General features: G+C 35.3%; 1 pseudogene; it reads left to right on the top strand.

Moving 5' to 3' along the window:
- Positions 1–14,708, top strand: part of LOC143385951 (growth factor receptor-bound protein 14-like) — a 59,117-nt pseudogene that overhangs the window by 35,216 nt on the left and 9,193 nt on the right.

Genomic DNA, 14,708 nt, shown 5'->3' on the forward strand with positions numbered 1-14,708 from the left:
ATTCTCTTTAAAAGAAAATAAATGTATGTCACATTCTAATAAAGACTAGGGATGTAGAGAAGTCAGAATAGCCTCTGGGCTCATTATTTTAAATTGTTTTTGTCTCTGCAACAGTAGCATATTTTTACACTAAGTTTTGGATAATTGGATTGAAATGATCCTTTATGAAAATATATGATACACATCATAATAGAATATTTTCAAACCCTGAAAGACCTCTTACATTCTCTTTTATTTTAACCTATTAATAGAAACATAATGGGAAGATCTTTGACAAAGAAAATAAGAGTTCTAATAAAAATTAAATAGATTTGAAGGGAAAGTGTTTTCTTGTTGCAAAACTTTATTAAAAGCTAGAATTTAAAAAGTTGTATTTAAAGAAATATGGTTTGGTGCTCATTTCTGTATTATTATTATTATTATTATTATTATTATTATTATTTGTAATTTAAATAAGACGAGACATTCACTTTGTATATTTGGAGTCAATGGTTCAACTGGGTGATCTGACAATATCTGGATACAGTTTTGGTTGTAGGACTGGGGGTGGGGTGGGGGTCAGCAGGAGCAGTGCCAAAGTGGGCAAAGTTAGAATTCTGCTGAACAGCCTCTAAGGCTCAAGACAGCCCCACAATACAGGATTATTAGACAAAATGTTAGTAGACCTGCTGTTGAAAACCCTGCCCTAGAGGAAATATAGTAGAATATATTTTTCCAAAATTGTCTGATCATAAAATTTACCTAAGGGAGTCCCAGTATTTATTAAAAACACAGACTCCAAGACCTGGCCAGACCTACTAAATCAGAAACTCCAGGAATGAGGTCTGGGAAATTCTATTTTAAACAACTGCCTTGGGTGAATTTTATGATTAAACAAGTTTGGAAAAACAGTAAGTGGAAAGAATTGGACTTTTACTTCCCACACTGAGTCCTGGTTTCTCTATGTTCTTGACTGTGAACCTGGGAACAGCCTTTTCCCTTGACTTCTGTGAACCTTGATTTTGTAAAATGGGTCAGTAGTCTTTTCGTTCCTGGTAGAGTAGTTGGAGGATTTGGGGAAAAGATGTGAGAACAAACTCATTTTCAACTTGAGGGCAGTGTCCTATGACTCCAGGTCAGAGCATCTCTCTGCATCATTGTCATCTGGGCCCAGCTCTACCTGGGAAGGTGCCTGAGGGTACAGTCCAAGGACCAGCATTTTCAGAAGCATTTAATGTGGATTTTAGATACATTGGCTTAAGGATCTTCTGTTTTAGATTTCTATACTGGTCATAATTCAAACTTTTCTAGCATGGATTTAGTGATAGTTTAACCTTTATTTTTTGTCAGTATTTTTTTCCATAGCATATGGTGTCTTTTGCAACTGAAACCAACGGTGAAATATCCCCAACACAAATTTTACAGGTAAATATATATTTCCATTAAAATACGTAAGAAATCACATAATAATGGGAAAATTTTAGGTCCTTATTAGGCATGCTCATATTTCAACATGTTGACTTGAATGTTTAATTTTTTTTGGGGGGGAGGCAAAAAGCTAACCAACCAACCAAACAAACAAACAAAGAACCAACCAAACAAAAAGCTGGGTAAAGAATGCCCTAAATCAATACATCCCCATAAAAATATTTTTCTTCCCAGTTCTGGCCAGTTGTCAAAGGATTTTAAACATTTAAAAATGTACACTATGAAAGGAAACTTTAGAGTTTTGCTTTGTGATGTGTGTATAGGTTATGTTTTTCTTTTAAAAAATCAAAATTCTCAGTAAATTGAAGACATTTTATCAATAGATATATAGTATTAGCATTCATAATAAACACCTTCAATTCTATTTGTGATAAAATACTTAGCAATTAAATGAATGGAGGGATATACAGATATATTTGTTTCATATACCAACATCTGTAATAGCTGTGACAGAAATACTGGCATAGAATTGTAAGATATTCTTAGCTGAATCATGAATGCTGGTTATCTAATTAAAAATCTCCTTACTTTTGTATCTGTTAGATTCATTTCTTCCAAACTAGCAGTTATTTGAGGGGGAAATTTTCCTAAGATATTGTCATTATAATAAATGAACAGTTTATTTTAATTTTGATAGATTAGTAGATTTGGTATCAGAAGCTCTGCAGTTGTTTTTCACAGGTTAATGTTGAGCTATGTCTTCATGAGGATTGAAGCTAAGCTCTAGGCATTCCTGAACTCACTCAGTATTCTCTGGTATTTCATAAAGATAACTTTTAATATTTCCAATACAATATGATTTTAATATATTAGGCATATCTACCATAGATTTGTTTCCTGTGGGCATGCTTTATTTTCATACTTCAGAATATTTTAGAAATATGATTAATCCCCAGATGTTTTTCTGAAGGCTGCTTCTATGCCGCTGGGTTTCACAGAGCCTCCCCCCCATCTGAATGTTAGGGTAAATGACAACCTCAGGACTCCCAACTCTCAGCTCCCTGTAGGCTTCACCATTGTATTGTGACTCAGTGGTGGGGTGGAGGTTTTCTTCTATCTCCTTTCCCAAATCCTCCTCTAACATAGTTGTATTGCTTTAATGCTAAATTATAAAAATAAGAAAAATTGTAGGCTTTGGAATTAGATAGTCCTGCATGTGCCCCTGACCTCTTCTCTCCACTGAGGTAATGTTTCCACTTTTTAAAAGGTTTCTTTTTTTTCTAGTTTGACCTGTATGACTCTCTTTTTAAAATTTAGTTGGTTTGGTTTAATAACTTGGAAAGCACTCAAACTAAAAAACTTACTTGCCTGTTTTACATGTCAATTAATTAATATCTGTGGCTCATTAAATTTAAAAAATTAGTAAATTACTTTGAAAATGTAAATATGTACTATTGGCATTTCCCTGAATAGTCTTTAAAAATAAAGTACATTGTTGTAGTTAATAATATCTCTTACTTTCAGTTCTTCCATTTGTTTATTCATAGGGATTTCTATTTTCTTCTTTTAATGAGACCTAATGCACTTCCAGTGTCTTATTAAGGACACTGAGCATGGCCACGCACACGGAGTGGCTCCCTTCCATTCTCCTTTCCCTGATCAATGTGTGCCCCCATCTCAGTTAATTACTACTGTATAACCCAGTCTCCCAAAACTTAATGGTTTAAAGGACCCATCTGCATTTTGCCAACCATTTTGAGGGGTAGGGATTTAAGAAGAGTTTGCTTCATCTCTGAAGCACTTTGACTCAGTGGTTAGAGAAGATTCAAGGTCTCCTTCTAAGCTGTCCCTTTTACCACACATGCTGTGATGCTCAACTCCTGTCCTCTCTTTCTCCTTCTGTGGGGCATTTTGTCCTCCAGAGCTTTTCCAGTTTCACTGGGCTTCTCACCCATGGGGGTTTCCAGATAATCACATTTCCTGTGTGGCATCTGACTTGCAGAAGTCAAGTTGGTTTGAAAGCCATCAGGCTAGGACATATCTAGAACTGGCAAAGGGTTACTTCTACAATTTTATTTTGGTCCAAGCAGTGATAGGCTTACACTGATTCAGGGTGGATGGAGAAACAAACTCTGCCTTTTCATGGTTAAAGCCAAGATGAAATTGCAGAAGGACATGTGGGATGGGAACTATGGTTGCAGTCCTCTTTGGAAAAAACCCAGCCTGCCATACTACCCCATGACAGAACTATGGAAGATAAGAGATTGTATATTCTCATCAGCAAAGTGAAGTTGGCTCAACTTCTTGTCTTTAATAATTGAAGTCAGGATTGTGGTCTTCTATGGTATAACACAAGGAAATCAATAGATAAACCTGTAAACTCACACACACACAAAAAAAAAATGGGAAAGGATGAGAAGTATAGGACTTCACCCTATAGATGATATCCAGATTTACAAATAGATAATCAACTAGTTTATAATTTTGATGTTTGATATTGATATTGTTTAGTTTTTCATACTTACATTTGATTGGTAAAAGGCTACAAAATCATTGTTTCCATAATATTAGGGGAGAGTCTAATTTTTCTTCAAGATGTTTCTAAGTTCAAGCACACATCCTGAAATCCATGGCTTCTTACATGTGGAAGAACAGGGAAAGAAGTCCTGGAAAAAAATTTACATCCTTCTAAGAAGATCTAGTTTATATTTTTCTACTAAGGGAACATCAAAGGCAAATTAAGTATCTGTGATATGCTATGTAAGATTATTAGCTGTAAATTAAAACAGATTTTTTACTTTGTTATATTTATTATTTTCTTACCTGATATCAGGAGGTGGTGACAATGTTTTGTATTCTAAAGATTTATCATGATATGTTTAAAAACTGTTCAGTTTTATTTCAAACTAGTTTCTATATATCTTTGAGGATATCTGGATGCTCTTATTTCTGTACCACATATGTTGCTCATTTTTCCCCACCCTGAGTTTACTCCTTTCTCTTTATCCAAGGCTGAATGTTTTGAGGTCCAACATAGATTATATCTTCAATTTTCTCCCTGCATCTCCATCTTTTTTTCTTTCTTTTTGGTACTAAAGATTGTGTATTCAGTACCAATGAGCTACATCCACAGTCAGTTTCATATTTTTTGTGGGGGATAGGGTCTTTTTAAGTTCTTAGGGTCTTGCTAAGTTGTTGAAGGTGGTCTTGAATTTGGGATTTTCCTGCCTCAGCCTCCCAAATTGCTGGGATTCCAGGAGTGTGCCACTGTGCCCAGCTACAACTTTTCCACATATCCCAGTTATAAGACTCATCTTGCTAACTTCTGACCTTCTTTTCATCAACATCAGAAGAGACAGAACAGTTAGTAACACCCATCTGAGTCCTTTATTACTATTTAGTTATTTTGGGTGTGCTGTTGTCTTTCCTTACATAGATGATAAATTCCTAGAAGAATTTATGATGTTATGATCAGGGAATAATGGATGTGTTTGTTTGTTGGTATGTTGGACCTACACACACCATTACATAGATAAACATGTGGAGATAGTCACACCCACACATATGGTCTCTTAGACATGTGTATATTCCATAGCTTCTAGCACTGTCTATTCTATGTTTCTATGTATAGTCTATGACCCCTAATAGTCTGTGGTTTATAAGTGTAGATATTTTGTGCAATCCATTGAGATTTTTCAAGGAATATTCCTTTAAAGATTTTCATAAGAGGGTATTTATTTTTGTATTCATGAATTTGTTATTGTCAGTGACAACACTCTTCCTTCTTTATGGATGAACTGTCATTTCTCTGAAATGATTATTCTTATAATTATTTGTGTTTGGCCATTTCCCCTGTTGTATTTCTAGGTCTGTTGAAATAAGTCTGTTAAATCTTGCCTGATTGTCTGCATACACACGCAATCTGCAAACTCATATTCTTCTTTTGTGCTGGAGATGTTCATTTATTGTTCATTTGACAATTTTTCCCCATTCTCATCATTTGACCTTTTAAATTCTTAGTGTTGGCCAGTTGTAACTCCAGGTATACCTTGGCTTGTGGCTAACTCTAATCTCTGCCTTTGTCTTTACTTGGCCTTGTATTTAATTTTTTATATCTCTTATAAGGATACTAGTTATGTTTAAAGCCCACCTGAATCATCTAGAATGATCTTATCTCGAGATCCTTATCTTAACCAATCTCCAAAGACTATTTATTTTTAATTTTTTCCCTAAATAAGGTCCCATTCAAAGTTTCCAGGGTTAGGATATGGACATTTCTTTGGGGGCAGGAGAGACACCATTCAACCCACCACAGAAAGCCATTGAAATAGCATTAATAAGGCAGAGAAATGATAAAGTGAGTACCTTAAGAAGATTAAGATAGGCACAGAGAGGAGTTTAAGATATCAAGAAGAGAAAGTGATAGAGGGAGAGAGAAAAACAGGGGTCAGAAATAGGGGAGGCAATGAGGAAGTATTGGAGGAAAGAGGGAGAGAGAAATTGACCAGAGGTATGGATACTAATTAGAAGATCATTTCAGTAATCCAGAGTGGAGGTGGTGGAATCTGACCTGGAATGGATAGCATTGGGGAGAAGAGAGGAATGGCTACCATATTAAATGGCACATGGCCAGGCTGACATAAAAGAAGAGGAAGCAGTTAATAATGTTCCTAGAGAAATATTCCTGGAGAAAGAGATAAAGAAAGGAATAAAATCAATTAAAAATCATTAGAAGTCACTCTCTAAGAAACAGTAATCTTAGTTCTAGAAGGATGAAGCCATTATTCTCTAATTATCTTTTCTTGGGCATTTTAAACTAGTTTACAAATTTTTACATTATAATGTTAGGATGAATAACTGTCTACTTTTATTATTAAAGTTTTAAGCTCCATCTTAACCATTTCAATGAGGTTGCTCTTTTCCTAAATGTTTCTAATATATACAGTAACATAACAGGTATATTTTAAACAAATGTGTGCTGGGATTAACATTTTACTTTTAACTTATGAGAAACAAATGGCTTCTAGAGATGGACCTGTAGCTCAGGGGAAGAGCACTTGCTCAACATGCACGAGGCACTGGGTTCAATTTACAGTATTGCAAAAGAGGAAGAAGGGGAGACTGAGAGAAATGGCTTCTCAATCCAGTCAATCATGTTTATCTCATTCTTACCCCAGTGATTCTTGACTGGAAGATGTGATAATGTCTCTTTAATTCCTATATTCTTACTTCTTCAACAGGTCTCTCATTAAAACCCACAGCCCATTTTATTTTCACTTTACTCTTCATTCCCTTTCCCTCCCACTCATTAATTATATAACAGAACAGGCCATATTCCTTCCCCAGATTCAGGGTCTGACTTTGCAATCCATCAGTGAATAATATTCTTTTAATTAGCTCATGTTTCAGGCAATATATGAAATGACGTTATGTTCTCTGCCAAAGAAAAAATGTGAGGATGTTAGATCTCTTCAGTGATTGTGATACAAAATGTGTAGATTATCTAAAGTCAAATATAACATTTTTACCTGGCATGGAGGCTGTGTCCTGTCCTTCTCGAGGAGGAGGTTTGATTGATTTCACTTTGTAAGGATGTAACAGCTGTTTGGGAGTTAATAACCTCTACTTTAAGTGTTGGAGATGTGTCTGTAATTTAGATTTGCAGAGAAATCTCTACCTATCTTTCCATCTGTTCCCTTATACCCCCACATACCTGTTTACGTCCTGCTAACCATGCCAACCCAGACTTGTAGTGTTGTGTCTTAAATAGAAGAACAAAAATTGGTCAAGACAAAAGACTCATCATGCTTCTTACTGCCTTCCAGTGTTTCTCAAGCTTTTTTTCCCTTTCATTTGAATGATTGAGTTATATTGACTTCTACAGCATCACTGGACAGGGATGGTTTTATCCCATGTTCATATAAATCAGACATTTTATTATCAAATCAGTGTCTATCAAGGAATACATTTTTTAAAAAATGTTAACAGTAAGAGTACATTTTCCTTCCTTCCCCATTTTTCCATTGGACCTATGCTAGATCTTTGTTATTTTCTTTTCTGCCTTATTCATCAATGTTCTTAAGAACTACGGTCATTCATTAGATTGAAATGCTTAAGAACAGAGACATACGGATAAATTTTGCTCTACTAGTTGCCATAGTTGGGAAAGCCTATTTATAAATTACAATGAAATCTTTTTGTATTTGGACAAGGTTGCTAATATTGCTGATTATTTTCTCTCTCATTCTCTGTGTGTGTGTGTGCATGCCCACACACATACTGCTACTACAATTTAGTGCATATGGGATCAGTGAGATCTTGTTAAAATGTAGATATTGATTCACTAGGTCTGGGTTGGGGCCTGATAATTTGAATTTTCATAAAGATCCTAGAGGATAAAGATTTTCCTGGTCTGAGACCATACTGCTAATGACAAAGTTTTAGAGAACAGATGCATTTTGTCCAATTTTGATTATACATTGAACCTCAGAATTAAGTACTTCTCCAAGTTATTAACCTATCACAGAATAATATGACCCAGTGATTTCCCATGACTAGCTCTAACTCTCAGAGATTTCCTAGAGAAGAAATAGCTGTTCATGTTTTCACTTTGCCTTGAAAATCAGACACAGTCCATTGCCAGATAATTTCCCTGAGCTCAGCGATATGAGTTTCCTTCTTGTAAAGCAAGATAGTCACACAACCCTTCTGGTTGTTTCCTGTAGTGTATTACATACTACAGAACTATGAGGCGTGGTTGTAGCCTAATGAAGCAGGACACATGGTCTCCTTTACCTTTTTCCTAACTGCTACAGAAGCCCAAACTAACCTTCTTCCCTTTATGGAGATACCATGATTTGAAACCTGGATTCAGAAAACGTGTTCAAAAGTCATTGATTCCTATCTTCTCTCTCTGAATCCTGGAAATGATGAATAAAGAGAATAGAGAGTTTAAAATAGAATGTGTGTGTGTATGCCCGCACATATGCGTGTCTTACATTATAAAGAAATTGTCACTTGTCAATTTTAATAAAACTGTATCAAGTTCCTGATTATTTAATGGTGTAATGACACAGGGTTTTTTTAAAAAAATTATTTTCTTTTTGTCATATTATATTGAAATTGTATTTAGGTAATGTTTGCCCAAGGAATACATTATGTAACACTATAAACATACAAAAAGAAATATTGCAAACATGTATCCATTTCAACACTCCTATATATTTTTAAGGAACCATGGAATTTGCAGTTTTTCAGCGAATTTGGCACTAGTGATATTTATGTGTCACGGGCGGGCAAAAAAAAAAAAAAACACGGAGCACAAACTAACTATGGATTCTGCTTTAAGGTACAGGTTTAATATTTTGAAAAATCAATAAAGCAAGCCTCAGCCTTTTAGGTAAGCTTGAGATTCTTTTAATTTTTTTTAATAAAGAGACAGCTTTCTCTTATATATAGGAAAATTTTAGTGGCTTTTATTTCAACAGGTGTTACCTTCAAGATATGCATTAACTATAAACAATGTGCTGTGGCCCTTCTAGCCTAACAAAGCAGGAGGGCCTCGAGACCTGAAAATGCTCTGTGCAGAAGAAGAGCAGAATAGGACGTGCTGGGGGACTAGGATTAGATTGCATAAGGTAATCTCAGTGGAGGCATGAATTTCTATTAAATGCTGTGAGTACCATAAATGTTTGAAAATATCTGTAGTTGAAAATACAAAAAAGAGTGAATCCTAATATGAATCTTTGTGACTAAATGAAAAAGAAGAAAAACAGCCACCACCAAATGCATGTATTTTTTAATCTAAAAGATAAACATTTGTGGAGTAAAGTGGAATGGGCTAATACTTTATCTTACATTTATGAAGTAATATTCTGTTTCTTGAAATTCTCTGATTTTTATTTTTTAGTTTTGCAAGAGTATTATATCCATAGCCAGTATAACTGAATGGATGTTTCTCATATACAATTTAGTCTACGTTTATACAACATTGCTTACAATTCAGTGTGAAGTGTGTTTAAAATGTGTCTGCCTGGATATGTTTCATGCGATTGTTTTATGTTCCATTTATGTGTTTTATAAATTACATTCTAGCTTAAGAATTACAACTTACTTCTAGTAGAACATCAAAACAAATTGTATGATTTTCCTATGAGCATATTTTTAAATCATCCACTTGGGTGTTAAGTAAAAATTACAACTGCCATAAGCATAATTTGTTGATGAGTATTTGGAAATGAGAAAGAACCTTCTAAAGGCAGATACATGTAGAAAAGAGATATAGAAGTTATTTCTTTCAGAATGTAATGAAAGCACATGTTTATTTAATTTATTTTGAAACTTACATGCCAGTAAATTTACACAACTTTACAGTTATAAAAGTAATCACTCATTTCCTTATAAAGACACTATTTTGATAATCACAATTGGGGTAAAAATCATGAATTTTTTTTTTTGAAAAAGTAAAATACAAAGTGTCTGTGCACTTTAGTATCATTTACTGGCAAAGTTGACAAAATATACAAATTACTATTTTTCTTAATCCTTTGTTTAAATTAGAAGTTTCAGCATTTACTCAGATATTCTTTAAAATTTATGCCTGATCACTAATATAATTTATTAACTTATAGATTTCATATTCTATGCATAGCATATATGATTCACTTATTACCATATAAAGATTTAGATTATTAACAGTGTGTGTGTCCTAAAACTAGCTTTTTGATATATTTAGAAGTTAACATCAGAGAAATGGAGTCTTGTAGAATCCCTGGGTTCTGTCCTTTCGTTAGGCTGAAGAGTGTACACTTCACTTCATAATCAAGTTCTCAGCTCATGTATTTTCTAGGTCCACTTTGGACCTAGAAGTTTTTCTGCTACAATTTCCATATTTGCCACTTGGTAGCTTTGCAAAACATTACTAGCATCCTGGGTAAGAGAGAGATCAGGGTAAAGAAGGATAGAACAATCATAATCAGATAAGTGATCAGACTAGCTTTGGAAGAAATTTTTATTTTTAAAAAAATTTAAGTTGAGGTAAAATTCTGATATTAAAAATTAATCAAACTATTTTTAATGTGAACATTTCATTGACATTTAGTGCATTCAAAGTGTGCAACCATCACTTCCATCTAATTCCAAAACATTTTCATCACCACAAAATGTACCCATTAAGCAGTATCTCCGAGAATCTAAGGTGCCATTGATTTTACAAGGATACACTTTGTGATATTACAAAAAAATTTTTTAAAAATGATGCCAATATAATTATGACAGGTGACTTTCACATCACTTTTGCCATTTGTTTTACTTTTATTTAAATAGTTATTATAGACTTATTTGGACTTAGCTAGAAATTTGCCATATTTCACTTTTGCATGCACAGACTTACTTATATATACATGTACATATGTCTATATATGTAGACATTGATATATGTATATGTGTATATGTATACATGAAATTATAGATGAAATAAATTAGTCAAGATATCTGTAAAACTTCTTCCTGTTCCAAGTCGGGCTTTCCTGAATCATTTTCATCTCAGAGTCATGGATACCTATTACTTTCCACATAATGTCTGGCTTTATGCCATCTTTGAAGAGACAAATATTGTATTTTGAAATGTAAGTGCAAGAATCAATGAAATATGCCAAAAATTTCCTTTAATAATTCTTCCATCTTGGTGATGCTTAGTTTCTGGAAGATTGTTCCCTTCTTGCTTTTTCCCCTCATCTGATTATTCTCAAAGACCATTTCAAGTCAGATTTCCAGTTCAAAGATAGTTCATTGTGTTAGATTTTTATAGCTGGTATAGTAAATTACCCCCAATTTAGAGACTTAAAATAACACAAACTTGTTATCCTATATTCTTTTTTTCTTTTTCTTTTTTCTTTTTGACAGTATTTGGGAATGAATTTGGCAATCTACCACTAAGCTATACCCCCACATTTTTATGTTTTATTTTGGTCAAGTGTTTTGCTAAGTTGCTCAGGCTGGCCTCAAACTTGTGATCCTCCTGTCTCAGCCTTCCTAGTTACAGGGATTGTAGGCATATGGCACTCCTCCCAGCTATCCTGTACTCTTTTATTTCAAGTCCAGAATGAGTCTTACTGAGTCACAGTCAAGGCTTGGCAGGGCTGCTTGCCCTTTGGAGTCTTCAGGGGAGAAATCACTTCCCTTGTCCTTTCCAGCCTTGTGAGGCCACACATATACCTTGTCTGGTGGCTATTTCTCCACTTTCAAAGATAGTAGCATCACACCAAGTCCTTCTCTTGCTACCAACTCTCTAGCTCTGTCCCTTCTGCCTATGCCTTCCACTTATAAGCTCCTGGTGATTGCATTGGGTGCACGTGGAGAAGCCAGGATAATCCTCATCCCACAGTCAGCTGGCTAGCAATCTCAGTTTCCTTTTGCCATGTAGCCTAACATATCCACAGGTTCCAGGGATTAGGATGTGGATATCTTTCTGGGATGGTTATTCTACCTATCATATCAGTGTTCCCTGTTTATTTCAATGACGAAACTTTTCCAGATGATGCCAGAAAAGGAGGTGAACATCCAGGAGTACCTTTAACCTGTAGCTAATGAAAAACCAGACATGAAAGTGACACAGTCTGTCTTACATTTGAATATTAACAGATCTGGCCTCTCTTTGGAGAAATTCTAGTTACATATAGAATGTAGAACATCAATGACTTAGAAAAGTGGATTGCTCACATAGAATGTCCCAGTTACATATTCTCTCTTTCTCTCCCTTCAGTTAGAACTCTGACAGCTTCTCTGTTGTGGTATTTCATTCTTTTATCTGCCCCTCCATAGGACAGAGAAATGTTAAAATTGGCCCATGACTATCCTTGACAAGAGTTAAATGCCTACTAAAGGTCTTCAATGGCACCTAGGTACCTATCTAACACTGCAAGTGTCAGGAACAATACATATAGGAAGATAACCATCTTATTAGTAGGTAGCAGGTTTTTCAATGAAGAAGGTGGCCAATCCTCATGTTCTTTGTGAAAGGGTTTGTTTGAGGTTATTATGTATACTTAATAATGAACTTGACTAGGAATTAAGCTCTTCTGTCTTCTTTTTAAATTTGTTGTAGGCTTAGAGTTGATTTAAAGTGAATTTCATTAGGTCCCATTAATGTCCTTCAAACCTTGATTTAAATAATTTTTAAAAGTTAGGAAATAATTGGATAAAGAAGTCAGCACAGAGAATTTTAAATGAATGTGGGTTTGTATTCATGTTAGAAGCAAAATCTTGAAATAATGATTCTCTTAATCCCCTCCCCCAATTTTTTTTGTTTGTTTGACTAATTACCAAATATATCCACTTTGCTAGAATTGGTTTCAAGGAACTAGTAGAGAAATAACACTGTTGAACTATTTATATAAAATTTATCCTATGGGTAAGATTTGATTTCATGCTGTCATTCAATATTTTCTATACAGTACTCTTTGTGTGTGTGTGTGTGTGTGTGTGTGTGTGTGTGCGCGCACGCTCATGCATGTCTCTGAGTGTGTGTGTGTCTGTGCACCTGTGTGGGTACACAAAGTAAGCCCATTTAAGGTGGACACTCAAGTACTGGGTAGAGTAGTTGTTGCTCAGAAGTTGTGTATACAGATATGTGGGTCACAGACCCATACCTGGTGCCAGAGGGGATGCAGGTCAATAGGGACTGGCCCCAGTGGGCCAAAGAGAGATGCCAGAAGGGTGGCATGGGAAGGCAAACCCACCAGGAAACCTTGAGGTAGGTGGTGGTGCTTAGGCTAGAGCTTGATCCCAGAAGCAGTGTTGTGACCTGATTGGGGTTTTGAAGAACCTAAGGGCTGGCATCTTTAGGGGGTGACTTTTAGACCTGCCACTAAATTGCCATCTTACCTATCATTTGGACTCTGGCAGCCCCTGGAGGCAGGCATGGAGATGGTCATTTTCCTCCAGGTGATAAGGATAGTTCATCAGGTCCAACATGGAATCAATAGCAGCACATTCTTCTTCAAAGTCATCCTCCACACCTTCCATATACGCTTTCATTGTCAGGCCCATTTGAGACACAGCACCTGCTGGCTCGGATGCTGCTGGGGCCTTGAGGTGATAGAACACAATGACCACCCTGCCAAATGCCAACATCACGAAGGTTGAAGCAGTAGATGGAATAGGGCTGCTGAGACCTAACATGAAGTTCATTATATCTTCATGAAATGGAAAGAATTGTGGAGTGTAGCCAAAATGTAAATAAATATGTATAAATATAAATAATTTAAAATCATAAAAAATTAAAAGCTGCCAATAATTGCTCACCCCGCCCCCTCAACAAAATAGCTTAAATCTAAAGGAGTAGTTTCCAGATTCAGATGAGGATTTCTTCAGGACAAGTTTGCTCATGCAGTTAACAGTCTTAATTTTTCTCAAACTAATAATCCCATTAGAATCCAGACCTCCTACTTTCCCATTATGGCCAGCTGGCTCAGTCTGTCAGATGCTGCCTCCTAAAAGTGAAGACCCCACATTTCTAAACTGCTACATTGTATTTTGAAACACAGAAATCAGCTGGACTCCTCAGTGTTTTTGTTTTCTGAATGTGAAGCCCAAAAATATTATGAAAATAATTATTCTTGGTTATAAGAATATTTAACCAAGAATGATATAGATCCGAGAATTTTCCAGATAGGGCCCAATTTATAGTTTTACCAAAGAGACAAATTAATTCATTAATCATCAGAATGACAGTGAATTTTACAGTGTTGCTTAGGACATATGTGAGGTTTTTAATATCTTTGGAATGTACAGCATGACACCTTTCCCAAGTGAGCTTTCTTTTCATGAGACAAGGTACCAGTCCAAATGAGTTTTCTGCAAACTATGTAAATATGTAAGTAGAAACGTAAGTCTCAGTATAAAGTAATACCAGTATAAAGTAATACTAGTGAGGGGCTGGGGATGTAGCTCAAGCGGTAGCGCGCTCGCCTGGCATGCGTGTGGCCTGGGTTCGATCCTCAGCACCACATACAAACAATGTCCGCCGAAAACTAAAAAATAAATATTAAGAATTATCCCTCCCTCCCTCCCTCTCTCTCTCTCTCTCTCTCTCTCTCTCTCTCTCTCTCTCTCTCTCTCTTAAAAAAAGAAATTAAAAAAAAAGTAATACTAGTGAGTAAGACCTTAATTTGGGAGCCTCAGTAAAATAAAGTAAAAAACATATCTTTTTAAATGTATTGTTGAAGGGCATTAAAAGATTTTCTGTCAAAATTTTGGTTGCTTTATTTGTCTGTTTGAAGGAAAACCACAAAATTATTTTT

The sequence above is a fragment of the Callospermophilus lateralis genome, chromosome 11, assembly GCF_048772815.1.
Source record: "Callospermophilus lateralis isolate mCalLat2 chromosome 11, mCalLat2.hap1, whole genome shotgun sequence".
In the NCBI taxonomy this organism is placed as follows: domain Eukaryota; kingdom Metazoa; phylum Chordata; class Mammalia; order Rodentia; family Sciuridae; genus Callospermophilus; species Callospermophilus lateralis.